Source organism: Sander lucioperca, chromosome 5, assembly GCF_008315115.2.
Source record: "Sander lucioperca isolate FBNREF2018 chromosome 5, SLUC_FBN_1.2, whole genome shotgun sequence".
NCBI lineage: Eukaryota > Metazoa > Chordata > Actinopteri > Perciformes > Percidae > Sander > Sander lucioperca.
This window is the reverse complement of record NC_050177.1, coordinates 2,861,990-2,884,620: the sequence shown is the minus strand read 5'-3', so window position 1 is coordinate 2,884,620 and position 22,631 is coordinate 2,861,990. Positions and strand designations below refer to the sequence as shown.

The 22,631-nt window shown below is 40.8% G+C and overlaps 1 protein-coding gene and 1 long non-coding RNA gene across 4 annotated transcripts in view; one reads left to right on the top strand and one right to left on the bottom strand.

The window, feature by feature from the left end:
* The window catches only part of grik4 (glutamate receptor, ionotropic, kainate 4), a 315,022-nt gene that overhangs the window by 273,417 nt on the left and 18,974 nt on the right, over positions 1-22,631 (bottom strand). The window lies entirely within an intron of this gene.
* LOC116048016 lies at positions 16,022-17,056 on the top strand. Its single transcript, XR_004104544.1, has 3 exons — positions 16,022-16,081; positions 16,350-16,399; positions 16,911-17,056. It is a non-coding gene; the product is annotated as an uncharacterized LOC116048016 (long non-coding RNA).

The window sequence follows — 22,631 nt, the reverse complement described above, 5'->3', positions numbered from 1 at the left end:
GCACCTACGATGACAATTTCAGACCCCTCCATGGTTTCTAAGTGGGAGAACTTGCAAAATAGCAGGGTGTTCAAATACTTATTTTCCTCACTGTAACTAGCAAAAAAAAAGGAAAAGAATTTCAAATTGGATATAAGTCAATAACGGGTTCATGGTCCATAGTATCATTAAGATGGTTGTGGTCAGGACCTCTCTTCTAAATTTATAATTAGAGATTTTTTAGACAATTGGGAAAATGCTCATCACAGCCCTGCAGCTCTTGAACTTGGACAACCCACACATTAACTGGTATGATTCACTCATCGTGTGTGTGTGTGTGTGTGTGTGTGTGTGTGTGTGTGTGTGTGTGTGTGTGTGTGTGTGTGTGTTTCTGGCTGGTTGGACACATCATTGTGGGCTGCTGAAAAAGAGATCCTGTCAGATCCTGTCAGGACTACTTAAGTATGGGTTTACTAATTGCCAATGTTATTCTTACAGAAGAACTAGAAACATAAAAAGTGGACTATGAAAAAACAGAAAAAGGCAACCAAATTTAAGAGTGAATGGAAGCAGGAGTTGGAGTGGCTAGAATATGACACATTTAAGGACGTAATGTACTGTGATTTTCTACTGTTTTTTGTAATGTTTTTATTGCAGACATGACTGACTCAGGCACAATGCTGGGAGGGAGGGAGCGAGAGAGAGCGTGACAGAGGGATGGAGAGGTGCGAAAAAGATAGTCCGTGAACTAAGAGAATATATATGTAGCCTACCATATGTTTACAAAGAACCTGAGTTTTCAATTTAAAATATGCTGACCTTTGAACCATGCTGTTTTGTTCAAATTTGAACACATAAATCAGTTGCAACTCCTCCAAGTCAAAAAAAGGAGAAGGATGCATTAAAAAAGAGCAGCCGAGTTTCCGATTATCACGTTTATATTCATTGTGCATCACTTTGCTTTGTCAGTTTTTCTACTGACTCTTTTCGTACTGTTGTGAAGATGATAGACTAAGGAACGTCTCAAGTCACTGTGAACAAAACTCAACCCGACCTCACCAACCAACAAACACAGGTGTGTCCATTATCTTTTCTATGTTTTTGTGTGGCTACTGGTCTTTAGAGGAAGAGGGTCAGGCATCGATACAGTAAAGGAAATGTCACCGTGTCTAAGAGACAGAAATACCAAGGGACCATTTCTTAAAAATGGCAGTCACAATAGCCTACACCATGGGCAGGCTATTTTCAATTTTCTACATTATGCTTTTCACTCTTTTATCTTGAAGCGTTTTAACATAAAACTAATTCTCTATGCTCAAAACATCTGACAAAAAACAATTCCCTCAAAACCTACACATGGAGCTAAGAGTTAATGTCATTTCAAGCCAGCAGAGAAGCGGTGTACATCTGTTGAATCCTGTTGTTGATGACAGACTCTATCCCAGCGGGGCTGTGAGCATTCATGTGGACGACCACCCTATAACAGGTGTGAGATGGGGCTAAATGGAGAAAAATGATGTCCAGTCAGGCGGGCAGGACCCTGTCCCCAAGCAGTTGTTCAGCAGTTTGATCTACAGCACGGGTCACCTTGTCAACCCACTTACAACAAAGCTACAGCACACCCAAACCCAATTCACAAAATATCAGGGGAAGGGAAGATTAATCATTGTGTCAATATGATCAGGCGGCCTTCTCTCACCTCTGTGCAGGGTCCTTATAACACTTAACCTTCATTCCAGAAAAAAATGGTCTGAAATGCCCTATGGAGAAACCAAGGCATGAGCCAAATGCTGGGTTCGTTCACCCATGGGTACTGCAACTGCATTATTCACAATTATCTTTGTATGCAGAGACTCTAGCTAATTAAAGGCATTCTGTTGTGTTTGGCTGGGAGCCTCCAGAAGTGTAAAAGAGTAAAGAGCAGCTTTTAGAAACACCAATGGGAAGAAAACTATAAAACTAAAACACTAAGACTTAAAGCTATAGTGCCAACTATTTTAGATTAAACATGCGTTACATTCAAGCCATTGCCAAATGAGTTGATACAAAGCTAATCTCTCTGTATTTCTTAGTATGGCCATGTTTACAGAATGATGTAGTCTGGCAACATTCACACGCAGAAGCTCGAGTGATGCGTTTTACATCACCGCTGAGAAGGGACAACAGCATCGTTCAGTTTTGGAGACATAAGGAGGACATAAAATTTACAAAATAATTACCTCTTCTGAAGAGCCCATCATGTTTATTTTATTTGTGTTATGTTTATTCTCTGTGTACTCCTTGATTTGACTGGTTAAACACTACACCACAAGCAACTGTGTGGAGGACGGGTGGGGGTGGGGCATCATTTAGATGCTCCAACAGTGTTGTTGTCATTACTTAGAATTCATCATGGTGGCGACAGAAACTACGCACTATGGCTTTAAAGCCTGAGCTTTTAGAACCAGCACATTCATCAGCACATAAATGGAACCAAGCCAGCTACATCTGAAGCGCTGATTGGGATATAACACTGCAGCAGAACCAAATAGGTAGAATCATAACCCTTCAATCAACACCCTTGTCAAAACAGGGTTAGGGTTAGGAGAGTCTGACTGATCCTGGAGAAAATATTGGCCAATATCGCAGATGTTTCACCTTGGTTTGTAAGTATATCCGTTAGGGGTGTAATGGTACGCAAAAATCACGGTTCGGTACGTACCTCGGTTTTAAAGTCACGGTTCGGTTCATTTTCGGTACAGTAAGGGAAAGAAATGCAAACATTGAACTGCAGGTTGTTTATTACTATAAACATTTTTTAACAATTTGTTTACACTTTTTTAAACACTTTAATAAAATATAATAATATATATATAAAATAAAAAAAAGAATAAGAAATAAAATACTGCTGCAAAGCTCTCCACTAAATAAAATACTCTCAGTCTCAAACCAATATCACATAATAAAATATAATGAAAAATATAAATAAATAACTATGGATTACAGTGCAGCATTATCAATCCCAGCTTGTCAACAACCGAGTATGGTCGTAGATCAGCTGCTATAAAAACACCAATTGCTTTCGTTATTGCATTGGCCCGATCGGAATTACCAGCAAAGGTCTGTTTAAATGCCAACGGGAGCTGCGTTTGAATTACGGTCGTTTTCTTCCTTGTAGTAGTGATGTTCACACTCGCGTGATGCCTTTTCAAGTGCGTTAACAAGTTTGAAGTGTTGCCAGAAACATACCCGATCATTCCTGAGCAATGTCGGCACACTGCTTTCGTCTTATCGACTGTCCATTACGTATTTCACTGGGAAACCGAAGTGTTCCCAAACAGGAGACCTTAATGATATGGGTGGCTCTTCAAGCTCCGGCTTGTCCATACTGTCTATGGGCTTGTCTGCATTGGCCATGACGCTAGCTAGCGAGAGGCTGGGCTAAAGCCATGGATGTATTAAGAGAACAGCGTGCCGTGTATGTTGTTGTACAGCGCGCGGTGTGTGATTATTATTTTTTTCCCCAAACCACTTCAGCGGAAATCCCGCCCTGCAGTCGATTTCATTGGTTTAGGTTACAGTGACGGCGGGTAGGTTTAGAGATCAGTGTTTGGTGTAGGCAATCCGTACAGTGATTGACATATTGACATGACCAATGAAAACTTTAGAATCAGCTGCAGGGCGGGATTTGCGCTGAACGCGGAGACTTCCGCCACTTAATATGTTTGTGTGGAAACACGAAAATTGACCTATGTTCCGCACACAAAAGATTGCATGCACATGCGCACCGTACCGAAAGCCCTGTACCAAAACGGTCCAGTACGAATACACGTACCGTTACACCCCTAATATCCGTTTGTCCTAGGGATGTCCATATCCAATCACGTGATCGGAAATTGGGCCCGATCACGTGGTTTCAGACTCGATCGGAATCGGACGTTACCTCCCGATCAGGACTCGGATATATATGTATATATATTCTCATTATTTTTTAACACATCTATAGTTATGCGGTGGAACAGAGTTAGACCCTTTTGACTCCACACAGAAACAGCAACGCATGCGGCATGACATCACTTTGTTGCAGAGACGCTATTGGTTAAATACCGGCAAAGTAGAACACAGAAGCAGCTTGAAGCGGAAAGCGCGAGTATGTCTGCGGTCTGGAGGTATTATAAAGTTGATGACAACAACATTGCCATAGCAAACTGTGAGATATGTAACAGAAATGCTCTGTTTGTTAACAGAGTTGTTGAATGTTAAAATAAGGTGAATTAAATAAAAAATAAGGAACATCCTGGATCTGTTTTTTCGCTCTGCTTTATTCTTTTTTTATATATTATAGAAGTATCGGATCGGGACTCGGTATCGGTAGATACTCAAAATCAAATGACTCGAACTCAGACTCGAGGGCAAAAAAACCTGATCGGGACATCCCTAGTTTGTCCTTAAGAGAGCAGTGACAATTACATTTTTTAACTGTAACATTTATATATGCAAAAACCAGCAAAGTGATGTTCATAGCTTTTCAATGTAGCGAGTCCTGACGAGACATGAGTTAAACACTGTCAAAACCCTTGAAACTGCAATTTTGGGAGTAAGGCATATGTAATTATGTAATTAAAAAACAACAACAACAAAGTATTGAATACTGATACATTCAATATTAATAAGATTAGAATAACACTGCGGGCGGGACTTCAGGGCTCTGCAGACTGACTCCAGCACATCTGGCTGTCTGTGGTTTCAACTTTGCTGCGTGGGAGCGAGAGGTCAAAAAATAAAAATAAGCTGATGGTGTTAACAAAATTAAGCTGAAAAGAAGATCAGGGTATGAACCATTCGGTAGCTACACAGTCCCGCTTAGCTGGTGTCTGTAACAGCAGAACTACATTCACAAAAACAATGAAATAACAAGGAAAACTAGAACTGCAAGCAGCCAAAACACAAACGTTGATTATAGCGCCCCCTAATGGCTGATCCTCACCAAATTTGGTAGAGAGCATCGGAATGGAATGTCAAACATTAATACCAAGTTTTGCTCCGATAACTATTGATTTGGCCGAGATATGGTAAAGTTTGTGTTTTGTGGCTAGCTACGAAAATTAGTTTGGTTGTAAATTGCGCATAGTTTAACATAGCAAAATTCTTTTGATAACGTTTTGTCAGGTCTATCTGGAGATGCTACGTACCAGGTTTCGTGCAGATCGGTCGCACGGCCTAGGAGGAGTTCGAAAAAGCTGGTTTTGCATATTGCGAAAAAACTTCTTAGCGGAAATGGGTGTGGCCTATATCGTCAGATTCAGCTCGATTCAAGAAACACGTGGGTGTAAGGGTTTCTAATGTGCGATGTGCATTGTGGGAGTTATAGGCAAAAACACGTTTGACGTCACTATAGCGCCATCTAGTGGTCCATATGTGTAATTTTTTGTATGTGAGGTCCATGAACCATTGCTATACTGTAAATTTGAAGTTGCTCACATTAGTGCAAGTGGTGAATCCAAACCTGGGTCCCATAGGCCACGCCCACTTTGGCCAATCAGTACCCCACTGTAGGCATGGCCTCAGGAGTGGCCCTAGATGTTAACCTCAAAATTTCGTAAAAATCGGATGAGCCGTTCATGAGATATAAACTTTTTGTAGTTGTAGCGCCCCCTAGTGGCCAATTATCGTCAAATTTGTTGGGGCAAACAAGAATCTAAAGTTTCGCGTTTATAGCTTTAATTTTGGCCGAGAGGTAGAGATCTACCTGTTTTGTATCTGGTTTATGTTTCTGTTTTGTTCATATTAAGGTCAGTTATATGACTATTGCTCATCATGCAGATTGGTGTGTGTGTGTGTGTGTGTGAGAGAGAGAGAGAGGAGCAGAGAGAGCAGGTTTGTGCTACAGCGCACTATGCAAACTGGAAACTGTGTGAGAGGAATTTGTGTGTGTGTTTGAGAGAGGGAGGGTTTGTGTTGTGATGTCTAGTAGTTGTGCGACAACAAGAAAAAGTGTTGTGAGGTTAGTTACTGCAGGCTGGAAACAATGTGTGTGGGTTTGCGATGTTGACCCTGGACTGGTAGATCTCGGGAGGTTGGCTACTTGAAGTAGATCTTGGGTCAAAAAAGGTTGGGCACCCCTGATGTTCCACAATAAGGAGTAGGAAAATAGCCTTTGTCTCGGCATATGCACCGGCTACATATGATGAAAGTTTCTTCCCATGCCTAACCAATGAATATTCACCAATTATATGGGGAGACATGAATGCAGTACTAGATTTAAATCAGGATAGATCAGGGGTCAATCACACAAAAGCCCAAAAACGCATATCGGACATGTTTAAAGCAGTTGTGGAATCCCACCATCTTACAGATATATGGAGGATGCACAATCCTACTAGCAAGGATTACACCTTCTTTTCCACACGTCACCTCACCCACTCCCGCATTGATTATTTTTTGTGCTCCAGTGAACTTAAGGCAATGTTCCACACGATAGCAATAGAACCAGCAATCCTGTCTGACCACAATGCGCTGATAACCACATTCTGTTGTGATATGTTAGGAGAAAGATCTAGGAGATGGCAATTAAACAATTCCCTTCTCCAAAACACAGCTTTTGATACAGTTTAGAGCCAAGCTGGCGGAGTTTATATCAATCAATACTGACTCAGTTTTGGACCAGTCGTACATTTGGCAAGCCACTAAAGGATTTATTCGAGATTTCACATCTTCCTTTGCGGCCAATTTGACGAAAAAGAGAGAGGCAAGGATTGCGGAGTTGGAAGAACGTTGTAAATCATTAGAGCAGTCTCTAAAGACGCGTTTTTCTAAATCTACACATACTCTTATAGTCACAAATCGAGCAGAGCTAAATGATTTGCTAAGGAGACCTGAATTCATAATGCATAGAGTGAGGCAAAATTACTATTTTAATGGTTGCAAACCAAGCAAATTGCTTGCTCTGAAATGAAAACAAAGCAAATCCAGAGCTGCTATCAACAGCATCCGCACAGGCAGAGGTATCTCAACGAATCCTAAAGATATCACCGCCACTTTCCAATCCTTTATTCAAAGTTGTATGAATCCTCCTGCAATCCAGATCCGACATAGTGCCAAAAGTTCCTGAAAGAGCTAAACCTGCCTCTTCTTGACCCAAAGGAGACAGAAGAACTGGGTCAACCTATAACGTTAGAGGAACTTAAATCAGCGTTAAAAACAGCTAAGAAAGGGAAAACACAGGGGTTGGACGGAATTCCATCAGAACTTCTGTACAATACTTTGACATACTAGGACCTACCATTTTACAAACTTTTTGTTTGTAAGTTTTGAAGACCTGAGAGCTAGCTTTGAGGTCCCTAGGACATCCTTCTTCCTTTATCTTCACTTAAGATCATCCCTAAAATGTTATGGAGTGCCATGGAGGAACAGTCTTGAGACACACCCAATCATTAAATGGCTTGCTGATTCTCCTTTGAGAGGATTGGTGTCCAGGATTTATGCTAAACTGATGCAAGTATCAGTAGGATAACTAATAGTAAAGAAATGGGAGCAAGAGCTGAGCCCTGAGGGGAACGCAATTAATTGGGAGACAGTTTGGGACAACATTTCCCACTGTTCCAAGAACCCAAATCACCAGCAGATCCACTTCAACATATGCCATAGGACATATTGGACTCCTCAGAAGAGATAAGTCTCTAAAGTCATTCCTACTCCCTATTGCACGTTCTGTCAACCTGAACTAACTGGAACCTTCCAACACATGGTCTGGGAGTGTGAACAGGTGCATGAGTTTTGGAATAAAACAACATCAAAAATATCTGATGTGATAGGATGTTGACTTCCTACTGACCCGATTGTTTTGTTACTTAATGACGACTCTAAATTACATCTGCTTGGGAGACAGAAGAAAATTTGGCTAGCCGGCTCAACCGCAATCAAGAAAATGATAGCTCAACGCTGGCTTCCCCCCCCACTCGCTTTCTATAAAATTATTAATACACATATTCATATCTTTATTAATATTGATAAAACATCTTTGATAATTTGCCAATAATTGAATCTGTACTCCTACCGATTCCCAACAGAGATATCTGAAGGATTAGATTTGAATCCCGATTATAATTTATTTGAGGCAGGTCGTTTGTATGTGTACACCAATCAATCTCCCAATAACACAAATTATCCCCTTTCAGAGTATAATTCTAGAGCTAAAATCAAGGATAAAGTACATCATTGATTATAAATTCCAACAAACAAAATTAAGTGGGAGGCTGGTGAGGGATCACATCCTGGAATACTAGTGCCAGCTGACTAGGGTACTTGACTTGTCATTAGAGGGGTTGTGGCACAAAATGGTAAACTGATGCTTATTAGGCAATGGTTGGCTAAACTGCTCACAATAAAAAGGATGAATTGAATTGTTTCAGGTGCTGTCAGTTCACTGCAAGGGGATGGTAGATCAAAGCTGGCTCTCCACTGGTCAGTGTCGTCCACTGGCCAGGAGATGCAAAGGAATTTTTATCTTGCTGCTGGGTATTTCCAAAATTTCTGGAATAGAAGTCTGGCTGTGAGAGGAGTGCTCTTTTCACCAGTATGTTATTGGCCAGAACCACTGGGGGTCTTTGAAAATGTAGCACTGATCCCATGGAGGCGTGTCAACATTCAGTTACTATAACATGAGGGGGGGGGGCATATACCTACATGGTGGCAAGAAAGAAGCAACTGGCATTTGAGGAAGCACATAGCACATATTTTAAATATGCACTAGAACTTTATATTGAAAAGTGTATTAATGTGCCTTCTCCTCACACAGGTATTCATCTCTCATTGGACCAAAATTGGGCCCTTTGTTAAAGCTGAAAAGGTTTTACTGATAGAGAACTACGTTTGACAACTGCTATTTTCCTGAGCTTTATAAAGCTTTGGATCCTTCTTGCACTGGCACCACAATTAACCCCATAGTCATATCACTGCTCATGATGAGAGCAGAAGGCAGCTAGGAGCTTCTTTTCTCCCTTTCACTTCAATCAAGGTAAACCATCCCATCCCTGTAATATAATCACCACAACATTGTGTGGAGGGACTTGACATGTCTCTAATGAGATGTCAGCAATAGAAGGCAGAGAAATATGCTGGGTGTAAACTTGGCTTAATACCTGCACCATATAGAGTGCTACTCTGATAAAAGGCCATACGGACAACCCCATCATCGTTCCTTTTAATTATTTTATCAAGATGTTAAACATATTTATCATATGTACTGAACCTTTATTGCTGTAAATGTGGGCAGAGAAGGTTAAATGCCTGAGGGCACGATCACACATGCAAAATTAACATGAAATATTCACCACCCATTCACTTCCATTCTATGCAAGTGAAGGGGCAAATCTTCGCATCAAGTAGAGTTGGTGAACTTTGACCGCTGAATATTGCCTTGGTCACTTGCCTACATTCGCTCATGTGTGACTGTATCCCTAACTGTGTGTTTGTGTAAGTGTGTGAACATGTGCATGTTGGTGTGAATTTGTGTTTGTGCGTGCATATGTGAGACTCAAAGGGCAATCCTAAATGTCCATGTGTAATGAGTCTGTGTCTTTGGAGGGCAATTGTCCAATGCACCCAACCCATAATGCACGCTGGCTTCATTAAGTGTGCACAACTTGGCCAGGCACCATCTTAACAACATACTACCTTTCCCAGAAGGCCCACAGGCAATCACACTCAAAAGTGATCCATGTCATCCCACTCTGCTTGATGTCTGTCTCCAGGTCCCTTTGCCAGGTGTTCTTGGGCCGGACTCTCTTTCTTGTGACTTGGGGTTTCCATCTAAGGGCCTGCCTGGTGGTGCATATATTTGGTTTTCGGAGTGTGTGGCCAGTCCATACCCATCTTCTACTCTTGATCACTTCTTCCACTGGTTGTTGGCCCATTATCTGCCAGAGATCATTGTTGCTGATGATATCTGGCCAGTGGATTGTCAAGATCCGTCTCAAGTAGCGGTTGATGAATGTTTGTACTTTTGTCATTGTTTTCTTGGTTGTCCTCCACGTCTCTGACCGCAGAGTAGTATAGGCTTAATGTTAGAGCTGAAGAGGCTGAACTTTGTCCAATGGCTGATTTCGTTGGAGCTCCAAATGTTCTTGTGATGATTCAGTAAGGCATCACTAATAAACCGCTGTACAGTGATGAAAAGCCAGAGATGAAAAATAGAGGCCTTCGGAGGCATTAGCAGCAAAGTGTTCAGAATCTTCAGGCAACAGATGGCAACATATCTGATCGTATATCGGAAAATGGAAATGTCTAACTGGAGAGAACTTCTGTCGGTAAGGGACGAACCGGCTACCTGACCTTGGTAAGAACACGCCTGTCAAGGACAATCTCCATTTGTGTGCTACATGCGAGAAAGGGTAACTTCGGACAATGTCGGCACCTGATTCGTCAGAAATTGTCCAGAGTTCATAAGAGAAAATGGCTTTTGACTGAGGACTATACAATGAACCTTCATGTCTGACATGCTCTTGGTTAAATTTACTTGCCACATAACACTGAACCACTTTATAACCTTAAAATGTGACTTGTGATTATGACTTGATAATATGACCCATTTATTTTGATATGCATGTGTATTAATTGCTTTTCCTTATTCTAATGCTATTTTGATTGGGTTACCTTTGTATCTATTAAACCAGACAATCAATATGGCCACTTGTTTCTTTTCCTGCTTGTACGGATTCCAAGTGTTTAGATGTTTTACCATGCCATATGCTGCTGGATATTTGCTGTAGTCTCATAAAATGTTACGGACTCTGATCAACTGCTTCACTGTCTTCCCCTTCCTCTTCTGGCTGTCTGTGTGGCTGATAAGTTTATTGACTTGTCAATAATTAGACAAGCATTGTCTAATAAAGCACATACACTGTTGCTTGAAAAAACACAGTGGTCAACAGTGATGAAAAAATGTAATATTGAAAGCAGTGTCAACATTGACTAAATAATAAACTTAGCACAAAAAGTAAGGAAATTTGGTAGATTATTTCTCTGTGGTAACAATGCTTTTTGGCAATAAATCTTATACCATTGGAAAGCCTGTTTAGATCCCTTTCAAATGTTGCCCCATTTGTAAGGAACATGCATTTATGGGATGAGCAACAGCGCTGAGTATGTGGGTTCAGCCCATGAGTCCAGATTCTGCCTACAGCAGTTGGATCGTAGGGTCAAAGTGTGGAGAAGACGCGGAGAATGCTATGCTGATTGCTGCACCGGATAGAGTAATACCTTTTGGTGGAGGCAGTGTGATGGTGTGGGGCGGCATCTCCCTCACTGGAAAAACGAGGCTTGTCATCATTGGAGGCAATCTCAATGCAGAGAGATATAGAGATGAGATTCTGCAACCAATGGCAATCCCATATCTCCACAGTCTGGGACCGAACTCTATCCTCCAAGATGACAACGCTCGCCCCCACAGGGTGGGGTTTATCAGAGATTACCTCCAGAATGTGGGAGTGGAGAGGATGGAATGGCCTGCCAGCCGTCCTGACCTCAACCCCACTGAACACTTGTGGGATCAGCTTGGGCGTGCTGTTCGCGCCAGAGTGACCAACACAACCACATTGGCTGACTTGCGACAAATGCTGGTTGAAGAATGGGATGCCATCCCACAGCAGTGTGACCAGGCTGGTGACCAGCATGAGGAGGAAGTGCCAGGCTGCTGTGGCTGTGTATGGTTCTTCCACATGCTACTGAGGCTCCTGTTTGTGAATGAATAAATTGTTAAATTGCCAATATGTCTTGTTTCTTCAAACTTTAATCATCCAATCCACCAAACGAGTCAATGGCAGAATAAGCTATTTGGCATTGGCAGAGAAGAATTAGCAAATTTTTCATGGGCGCAACCCACATACTCAGTGCTGCTGCTCATCCCACAAATGCATGTTCCTTACAAATGGGGAACCATTTGAAAGGGAACTAAACAAGCTTTCCAACGGTATAAGCTTTATTGCCAAAAAACATTGTTACCACAGAGAAATAATCTACCAAACACAAATTTCCTTACTTTTTGTGCTAAGTTTATATTAGTCAAAGTAGGATGCTTCATAAACAGCATGCACAAGAATAGACTTTTTTGACAGCCAGACATTTTGACTTGTCAAAGCAGGAAAAGCACATAAAAAAACGACTGCATTCCATTTAGGTGAACCAGTTCCAGGATCCTAGTATTGAGCTTGCTGGCTCACTGGCATGGTTTACTGATCTCTTTTAACCAAATTTAAAGGTTGTATTCCTCACTGCATCTAAATCATTGGAATCCTTTTCGTTTAAGGTAACATAAGGCCAGTGGTTGCTGTGGCACTAAAAATTAAGTCAGTGAAACACAACATTTTATAATAACATTGACAAAGAAACTATATTTATTGTTAATTGGTCACATCATGGATGATAACCAGTCTACTTAATAAGGTTAATATGGGCACCAATACTGATTCAATGTATGGCATCAGTGCATCCCTTACATGAATGATACATTTTGTGTAGTCTATATTTCACTCCAGGTCCTGCTATGGACAAGTAACAATAAAGTAAAGTAAATTTTATAAGTAGGGCTGTCAAAATCGTTTTAACGGCACAATTTGACGCACAATTAACGCACATGCATTCTGTGATTTGGGCATGGGGCCGTATGTACCGTAGTTTGGGAAATCAGGAAGCGATGCAGCAATAACGTACATCCATGCGTTGTTGATGGCTAGCAGAAACTGTACAGTGTAAATGCTTCATGATAACAAACCTGCCATGCACTGTCTGGCTCGCCACCAGGCAGCTCAAGAATAATTAAAAAGCAGCTCAAGACAAAAAATATCCCTTTTAAAGTACATTTAGAACAGATACAAAATGTGATTGATTTGCGATTAATCACTAGTTAACTATGGACAATGGCAATTAAATATTTTAATCGATTGACAACCCTATATATAAGTCATAATAGTATTATTAACAGGCAACATGTCATGTCACAAGTAACTACTTAATTCACATTCTCCTTTTTACAACATCCACGTTAGAGTTGAGCCGGATACTCGGCTGAAACGAGTATCCGGCACGGATAAAGCACTTTTGCCGAGTATGAGTATTATACGAGTAATACGAGTCAATATCTGTGCTCGGATTGAATAAAAATCCTCATTGGGTAGCTGACTGTGTCTGCGTTCTGTGATAGGCTAGTCGTCACAGCGCCCCTCCCCTACACACATACAGATGTATTGTGTTGCTGTGTCTCGCTCTGCTCACTCACACAGAACAGCTCTCTCTCTCTCTGTCTCTCCCTCAGTCACTCAGGTTCGCGGGTCTTTTCCGTTAACGTTGAGGGTTTCTTCAGCTTCAGGTTTGTTTTTTACTTCGGTTTGTAGTACTTACTTATTAACGAGTAGAGTTCTGGTAAACGTGGGGTTTGTTCAGACGTGGTGCTTGGTAAGTTAAAAAAGAAAGTTATGTTGAGTATGAAAACTCTTGTTCATTACATTTTACTTCATAATTGCAACTGTATGTGTTGTATTCATTGTTGCAAAACTTGTTCTGTATATAGTTTGTTATCGTGATCAAAACCATTGATCTGAAGCTCAATGCTGATGCAGTCATGTAAATAGTTTTCTAATCAGCAATAAATATAACAATTTCTGATCAACCCATATCAATTGCATGCTTAAAATAACATACCGGTTAAAGCCCCACCCATTTCAAGACAACCCGACCCACTTCCAGGTTAAATCCTACCCACTTCCGGGTTAGGCCCCGCCCAGTCCGAGTACAGATACAGATATTTCATATGGTTAACAGATACAGATACAGATAATGCTGTACTCGCTCGTCCCTAATCCACATTACTTCATTGTCCATATTTCATTTTCTTAAAGCATACTATAACTCCTGAATTCAATGCTGGTTAGCATTCAATTCTCAAGCCTCAAATATTGGAACTTCACATCAACACACAGGTTCACCACACGACAACTACAGTAGCCTGGATCAACATGTCTTGTGTTTCATGCATGGATGGTTCATTGGAAAGAGCACTAAGTGCAATCTCATTTCAGCGGTAAACAAGTGTCAAAAACATAGGTCAAAACCAAAGTTTTCTTTAAATTTGTCATATCTACCCATATATGCTGTGTACATTCAGTAGTTATCATGAGGTACAGACAACTGTTTGACAAATTTGCATCAAACAAACTACTGTACCATTAAGGCCTCTATTGTTTATTTACTTTATCCTTCATCTCTGACATTGAAGCAGAGCAGTTGCTGTGAATGGGCTTGTCTATCTAAATAATATTTATATTAAAAAATTGGCCAACAAGTTGTGGATGTAGGGTTGGGTTGGAGCCTGGGGGTAGGTGGTGACTGTGAGAAAGAAACAGTCAATTTAAGTACAATGCATGTGCCAAAGACTAGCATTAAATCAACTGGCACACATAAATTAAGATACAAAAACAACAAGATGAAGCTTTGGGGATTTACATGCAATGACGTTAAAGTGGTACAGCTTTTGTCTACTAATAGCATGACTACTACCTGACTAAGGCCACATAAAACATGCATTTACAAAGAAAAGACAGCAAAGGCAAAACAGATGTTAAAAAAGGGGAGAATAAATGAGTTGTTACACTGTCAGCGCTAACAGTGATGTGTTCTTTAATATATCCAGTCCACCGTCTATATAGAAGCAATCTCCTGGTGTAGAAACCACAACGCAGTGGCTGCAAGCATCCTCACAAGCAAAGAACATCAGGGTTCACTAATCTCTGTCTGCAGCCTCCTCCTCCTCCTCCTCTTCTTCCTCTGCTACTCCAATCGATGCCAGACTCCACAGCACACACTAGGTTCGAAGAGGCTGCTAGTCCACTGATGCCAATCTCCGCCCTTCAGCAGATAAGGCCGGTACAGGAAGGACAGTGCAATAATTGGCTAAAACAAACTTGTCAGCTTTCTGCGCCTTTTTCTCCCAGCTCAACTCATTAGGTTAATCAAGATGGTAATAGGGAGAGAAGATCTGAGGAACCCTGCTAAGTCTAGTGAAATTACACCTAGTAGCTACTCTGAGCCCACATAAGACCAGATAAAATTCCACTAGACACCATTTGTTTACGAGTATCTCTGTCACAAAGACAGCCTTCAGCCTCCAATCTGCCACTCTCTCCTGCATGCGTCTTTTCCTCTCACATACCTAGGTTTTTCTCCCGTTACCCAGGCCTCCTCCAGGCCCTGCTTAATCTCCACAGGTGTTTCAGATGGTAAACCTAATGCTGGGGTTTCTCTCTTGAAAAGATTGAATTATAAAATAAAGCAGCAACTTGCATTTCTGAAGGAGAAGAAGCAGGTGTTTTCTGTGGGTGATAAAGATAGCACAGTAACAGATGTAGCCTTGTAATTTGTAGACAAGGCAGGTGTGAAACCTGAATATTGTTCAAAGCAAATGTGATTGGAGCAGGCCAAAGCTGTCATACGAGGGAGAAGTACAACTTGTCCATCAGAGTAAAGAGTTGCATCTCTCTAACCACCCATATAATCAAGCTAAAACAAGATGTAATTCTGTTAATTCTGCACTTGCCACACTGCATGTGATCTGCCCACTTTTTATAAATGACTTACTGAAAAGGGAAAATTAAGTGAGAAGGGGAAGGTAGTGAGAGGGGTGTGGATAAGGATCAAAAGGAACAAAGGAACAAAAAACACTAACTCAAGCAAAAAAAGTGTCACCTCAAAGGTAAAACTTAAAACTTGCAAACAAAACAATTTGTGTAGTTGTAAACTATTGGTCTTATATTTGTTTGATATTATGTCCTTTTGTTTCCAATTCCCTCTGCTTCTTTCTCAATGATCAGTCTTTTGCTCTCTCCATCACGTTTGCAGTTCTGCTCCCAGCTTTCTCGTTTGCGCTTCCAGAGTCTTTGTTTACAATTCTGACTCAAAACTCTCGCGTGGGCGGGTCTTACAGGGGTGCGTCCTCATTGGCTAATGAGTGTTAAGGGAAAGTTTGAGTGACAGCTCTGCCTCAGTGCAGGTAAATTAACATTAAGAGACTCAGAGTCTGATCTGGAGGACACACAAGCCACTCCACGGCGGATTCCTACAAGATTAATAAAGTGTAAGTATTGATTTTTTATATATATATATAAATAATCTGTGATCTACGTTGCAAGCATGGTTACTAGACGTTTGTTGTTTCATTGTGTTAAGTTACTAGCTAGCTAGTAAAGCTGTTTAAGTTAGCATTTAACGTTAGCTAACTACTAACGTTATCTAAAACTTGTAGCCAGCGGCTACGTTACTGAGCTAATTAGCCATGGGAATCATGTATTCTTCGTGAGGCCTTCCTCAATGGAGCTGTATTAATGACCGTCTTCTCTCTGTAGAGACCTGCAGGACCCGAGCAGAGCTACGATGCTCTCCCAGGTAACGTTAGGTCAGTAACGTAGCTATATGGTCTATTAGGAAAAATTATTATCCAGCTAACTACAACTACAAATTGTTGTGGTTGCTATTGGCCTGATAATACACAATACTAATATTGGTTAAGTTGTACAATGTAGAAACTGTGAATACAATGTATTATATCTATAGGTTGACACATACAGTACAAATGCAGTGTATACTAAACTATAAAGATGAACCAGTTAAGCAGTGCTACTGCTTAACTGGTTCATCTTTTTAGTTTTGTGCTCATCTGTACTTTCCTAGTTATGACAAAGACTGGCTATCCTAACTCTAATTACATGTCTTCTGTTGCATTTGCAAGCAGGTCAGCATAAGGAAAATGTTCATAGTGTTTGTAAAGCCTACACATTTGCTAATGGCTACTTAAAAGCAAGATATTTTAATTGTAAATCACCCATGCTTAGAAGCCACAGTTATCAATATGAACTTTGTTACCATTTGATTTGTGTAAGGAAGTTTGTTATAATTTTCTATCACAGCTCACATCAGGCAGCAGGCAGTCCAACCAAGAGGACGTGGGAGCAGCAGAGGGAGAGGAGCCTTCAGTCTCTCTGTGGAGGAAACACTACGTGTGCTAAGGCTTCTAACAGCCAGGGTATAGACCGATAGAGTATGTATTGATCATATTTTGCTGAGATACTCAATGAACACTTACAATAACCTTTTTCTTAAGATTTCACTGGTGTACTTGTAGTTTCTAAGTCCATTGTATGTCAATATATCCTACTATAGTATACTGTCCTGTAATTTAATTTGTGTTTACATCATCTTACTGTAATTATATTTTAAAATGCACATCATATATTAAAACACTTTTTTTACATTCACCCTTATCTGTTTGGTTCATTATATAATACAGGACATAAGGTTGAGACTATTATAATGCTTTATTTTTAGTCCAATATAAAACTTCACATACATAATGGATATTTGAACGTATTTTGCTGGGGCCCTGGTGGTAGAAGAAGCTGGAACTCAGTGTCAGTCATTATTTGCAGTACATCACAGGTCAGGATCCGTTTTTTTATCACCAACAATACACAAACATACTGAGTAATTGGGTTATGTATATATTTCACATATTCAGTTTCACCTAAGGCAAGCTGTATTTCTCTGCTGACTTGTGTCTGCAACAACACTTCTGAGGGTAGTACAGGAATATCACACACAACTCCTGGACGCCTGGGATCATCTGGTCTCCTGAGCTCACTGATGGCCCACCGCTCCAGTCTGGACGACAGCCCTTTCTGCAGGACAGTTCTCTGAAGGGCTGGGATGTGGCTGTCGTCCTTCACTTCCTTGACTTCTTATTGTATTGCTTGAAGTACCTTAGTGGATGATAAAAAAAGTGTTTGAAATTAGCTCAATAATAAATAATTGTAATAAAGCCTGCACTCTAGAAACATTTTTCTAGCTTTCCTGAACACTTATTTCTGGAATATTATTGATCACCCTTTCTAGATCCCTACCTCCACGTTGACTACATGTGTAAAGTAAGATATGGCTTCATGTTGAATTTAGCCAGCCACCAGGACACATGCACATCACATCAAATCATAAGGATCACTAAGCAAAGTATTTGTCAAGAGATTGGTGTGTTAGTTAAAGTACATAGTTTGGACAGTAGTTACAATATGCATTAAATCTAAATATTGTTGACATTTACAGCGCTAAAGTATACAAAAAAATACGTCCGTTATCTCCCATCTTGAAGTAGTGCAAAGAAAGAAGAAACAGTGTGTACAGATGGAACATTATCTAATGTATGTGTCAACCTCTAGATATAATATTACATTCACAGCTTCTACATTGTACAACTTAACCAATATTAGTATTGTGTATTATCAGGCCAATAGCAACCACAACAATTTGTAGTTGTAGTTAGCTGGATAATAATTTTTCCTAATAGACCATATAGCTACGTTACTGACCTAACGTTACCTGGGAGAGCATCGTAGCTCTGCTCGGGTCCTGCAGGTCTCTACAGAGAGAAGACGATCATTAATACAGCTCCATTGAGGAAGGCCTCACGAAGAATACATGATTCCCATGGCTAATTAGCTCAGTAACGTAGCCGCTGGCTACAAGTTTTACATAACGTTAGCAGTTAGCTAACGTTAAATGCTAACTTAAACAGCTTTACTAGCTAGCTAGTAACTTAACACAACGAAACAACAAACGTCTAGTAACCATGCTTGCAACGTAGATCACAGATTATATATATATATATATATAAAAAAAATCAATACTTACACTTTATTAATCTTGTAGGAATCCGCCGTGGAGTGGCTTGTGTGTCCTCCAGACCAGACTCTGAGTCTCTTAATGTTAATTTACCTGCACTGAGGCAGAGCTGTCACTCAAACTTTCCCTTAACACTCATTAGCCAATGGGGACGCACCCCTGTAATACCCGCCCACGCGAGAGTTTTGAGTCAGAATTGCAAACAAAGACTCTGGAAGCGCAAACGAGAAAGCTGGGAGCAGAACTGCAAACGTGATGGAGAGAGCAAAAGACTGATCATTGAGAAAGAAGCAGAGGGAATTGGAAACAAAAGGACATAATATCAAACAAATATAAGACCAATAGTTTACAACTACACAAATTGTTTTGTTTGCAAGTTTAAAGTTTGACCTTTGAGGTGACACTTTTTTTGCTTGAGTTAGTGTTTTTTGTTTGATACTTGAGAAGTTTTGCTTGGAATTAAAGACACAAAAATAATCCCATACAATGGTACCCTTTTTATAGGTAAATCCCTTGTGTTAACTATGTTAAATGAGCACATAAATAACTCACTGGTCAGGATCTGACAACAAAAAAACCTGATTGGGACATCCCTAAAACACTCTGCTCATTTATAGATCAGGCTATTGGTGTGATAACATAATTACTGGCATGTTTGCATTGTTGGCAAGCCAATTAAGGGAGATAAAATGCCTCACTGATGTATAAGCAAAGCATACTTTAACTAGTTTATCTTTGTGAGTATTTGAACTCCCTTAAGACCTTTTCATTTGGCTCTGCCAAGCTGTACCTTTACTATTTTTCCTGCATTCATCAAAATGGTTTACCAATATTGTTTACTAGCAAAGGTGGTACAGACTAGTGGTGTAACGGACCACAGTTGACGGATCAACACTCACGGTTCGGAATGCATGTGAACCGTGGATTAATTGCAAAGTTTAACCATAATAATAGTGTGAAATATTTTTTTACTGTCGCTGTTATGTAAAGTAGGCTGATAAATCTCTATGGAAGGTTGCCGTGAAAAGATAAAGGCAATGCAGTTTTCTGTTCACGTGAAGGGCGCATGTTAAAATCAGTTGTATGCTCACATGAACGGAGCATGTTAAAAACAGTTGATAGAGTCGGCTACAGCTCCGTCGCGTCAGCGGCAGTTGAGTTATCCAAGAATATGAAGCTTTGAGCCGGGTACAGACGCCGGCTACAGAGCTCCATCAAATCAGCGGCAGTTGGTAGTTGAGTTACCCGAGAATAGGGGGCTTAGAGATGGGGTTGGGTACCGATTTCCGGTGCTAATATGGCACCGGTGCCTAAAGGACCTGTATCTACTGGACGGAATAGCAATGCAGATTTCGGTGCCTCATTTTGGTACCACTTAAATGCCTGCGCTGCTCTCTGATGCTCACAGATGTTAGAGGCAACAGAAGCATTGCTGCATTTCACGCTAGTTAACACTAACGTTACACTTGGCAGCAGGTAACATTGCCGTTAGCCTACCGTTAGCTAATAGCTGGATTAAACACGGTTAAAATGCTGATAGCTAAACGGTGTAAAAGTGTGACTGTATTTCACTGTAGAGAATTCCAACACCGGGATGTATAATAGTCTGCAGCTAAAGACACAAACTAGCACTTGGTCACTGCTGTTGTCGGAAAAACAACGCAAACGGGACTAAATGGTGCATTTATTTGAAACTGGTAAACTTTGTGGTGCATTCAAAGTTATTGTAAAATACCCTTTTCTGTTTTTGTCTAACAATTTTTAATAAATCATTTAAATCCCCCCCCCCCCTTTTTGTGCTGATCCGAAAAATTGATCCGATCCGTGACTCAAAACCGTAATCCGATCCAAACCGTGAGTTTTATGATCCACTGCACCCCTAGGACAGACCTGCACTTTGATGGGGACTAATGAACATGGTGTAAATATGGTGTAAAATTCTGTATCCGTGTGTGGCTGTAATGCTCATTATACACTCTTTCACCCCTACTACTTCAAATGGAGGATAGTCAGTGAACAGCATACTTTTTCAGGCATCAGTCTACATATAGACACGGCTGGAAGTCCTGTCACTGGGATAAGTATGTGCTGAACATTTGACTGACAATGGAAATGGTGTACACGGAGCAAGGAGGTCAATAAGATGTCAAGCCCAGTGAGCAGTGAGTATTGTTGTGAAAGTTCTTTGGTAAAATTAGTGCCTTGGGAAGAGATTAGGCCTGGTCATCTTTTTTCATCTACCGTCAGGGGTTCCCACAGCACTTTGCAGCTTGGGCGGCCGCCTAAGCTGGGGAACCCTACCGCCTTAACTAGGTCATCAAAAAAAAGTCCGCTGCACAAAAGGCCGTCAAGTGCATCTTGGACAATAGCGCGGACACGCTTCACACCGCGAGCGGGCACGCGCGCCACACGGCCGAAATGAGAGAAAGAAAAAGAGACGTGGTCCATCGCTGTCTGGTGGAGAACTAGCCAGTTGATATCGTGTGTGTGTCCGTGAGAACAATTGCCATTTCACCGCCGCGTGTGCGTCGGAGTCGGTCAACAAATGTGCGGCAGCTGGGGCATGCCCGGGCAGAGACGGGGTGAGTGGACTTACCAGAGCGTTGGCATACGGTGGGCAAAGAACATTTATATATGTTTCTCTGTCCTGTTCTTCACATCAGTGAGGCTTTCTTCTCTTGTTTCAACGAAGTGAATACATGACGAAGTGACTGGAACTATCATCACCTCACGCGTGTGGATTCTCAATGTCCCGGCTGTTGCCCGGTCTTTGAGACACAGCTGTTTTTTTTTTTAATCACTACACGCGGTTCACAATACACGGTTAGTTAGCGTAGTTACACACAGTGAAATTACGTGTCCTGTTTTTATTTCACGCATACTATCTGCTGGAGTGTGTGAAGCTATGGGCTGAGCTCTGTTATCTCAGCGCAGTTTTGGAGAAGAGTTGTCGGTCAAAGCGGAAGAGAGCATGTCACAGAGGATAATGGGAGCAATGCCAGTGAAACCGTTACAGCACTTTTTTTTTTTTTAAATAGTTTAATGAGCTTAAAGTTGCACATTGCAACTGTTATTTTGAAAAGCTGGTTATTTATTAATTATTTATTATTATTTAAATGTAAATAATAATAAATTAGTCAGATGGCAAACCTACCACCTTAACTAACACATTTTCTGCGGGAAACCCTGACCGTCTTCTATTTTGTTCAATTTAGTAAACTTAAAAAACCAAATACCTTTACTCAGTCACTGCTTCTACAACTCCTGCCAATTGTGTACTCAGATAAGGATGCTGTGTCTTCGTATGATAATTTTTTTATACATTTCTCTCCTCTTCACTTCCTTTCAAGTCCTACACATGGCTTAAACTGACCTAAAAAAACAGTCTGTAGCTTTGAAATTTCAATATGCACTTGGCACAGAAAAATATGTGAAGCTTTGTCAAAGTGTTGATGTTGTTTACTAATTTTTCACAATGTAACTCCTAATGGGTAAATATGATGAGGTGATACTAAGGAAGTAATTTGCAACTTACATATTACGAACGGAATCCTTAATATAAACAAGCTCACTTTAAATATTGTCTTTGGGAGCTGAGACCTGATTTTAAGGGTCATTTGTGCCCCTACATTTAAGCAATATTAGGTTGGATTTCACATAAGTGAGGCTTACGAAATTTGGCGCAAGCACCTCGGTCCTAGCCGCATCACTGTCATGCCAATAATTACTTAAATCGCACCCTTTAGTGTAATATTACGATCATACAAAACAGTATTCATATTGTTGGTCAATTTGCTCTCAAAATCCAAAAAGCAACAGAGATGATTTCTAGTCCCTCCCTGTTTAGTCAGCCAGCCAACTTGAGCTAACGTTAGCTTTGAAAGCACATACCCCTGGCAATTGTGCAGTAAGAAAGGGTCAAATGTCTGGATGAAATCCGGGTTCAGGGTCTGTGG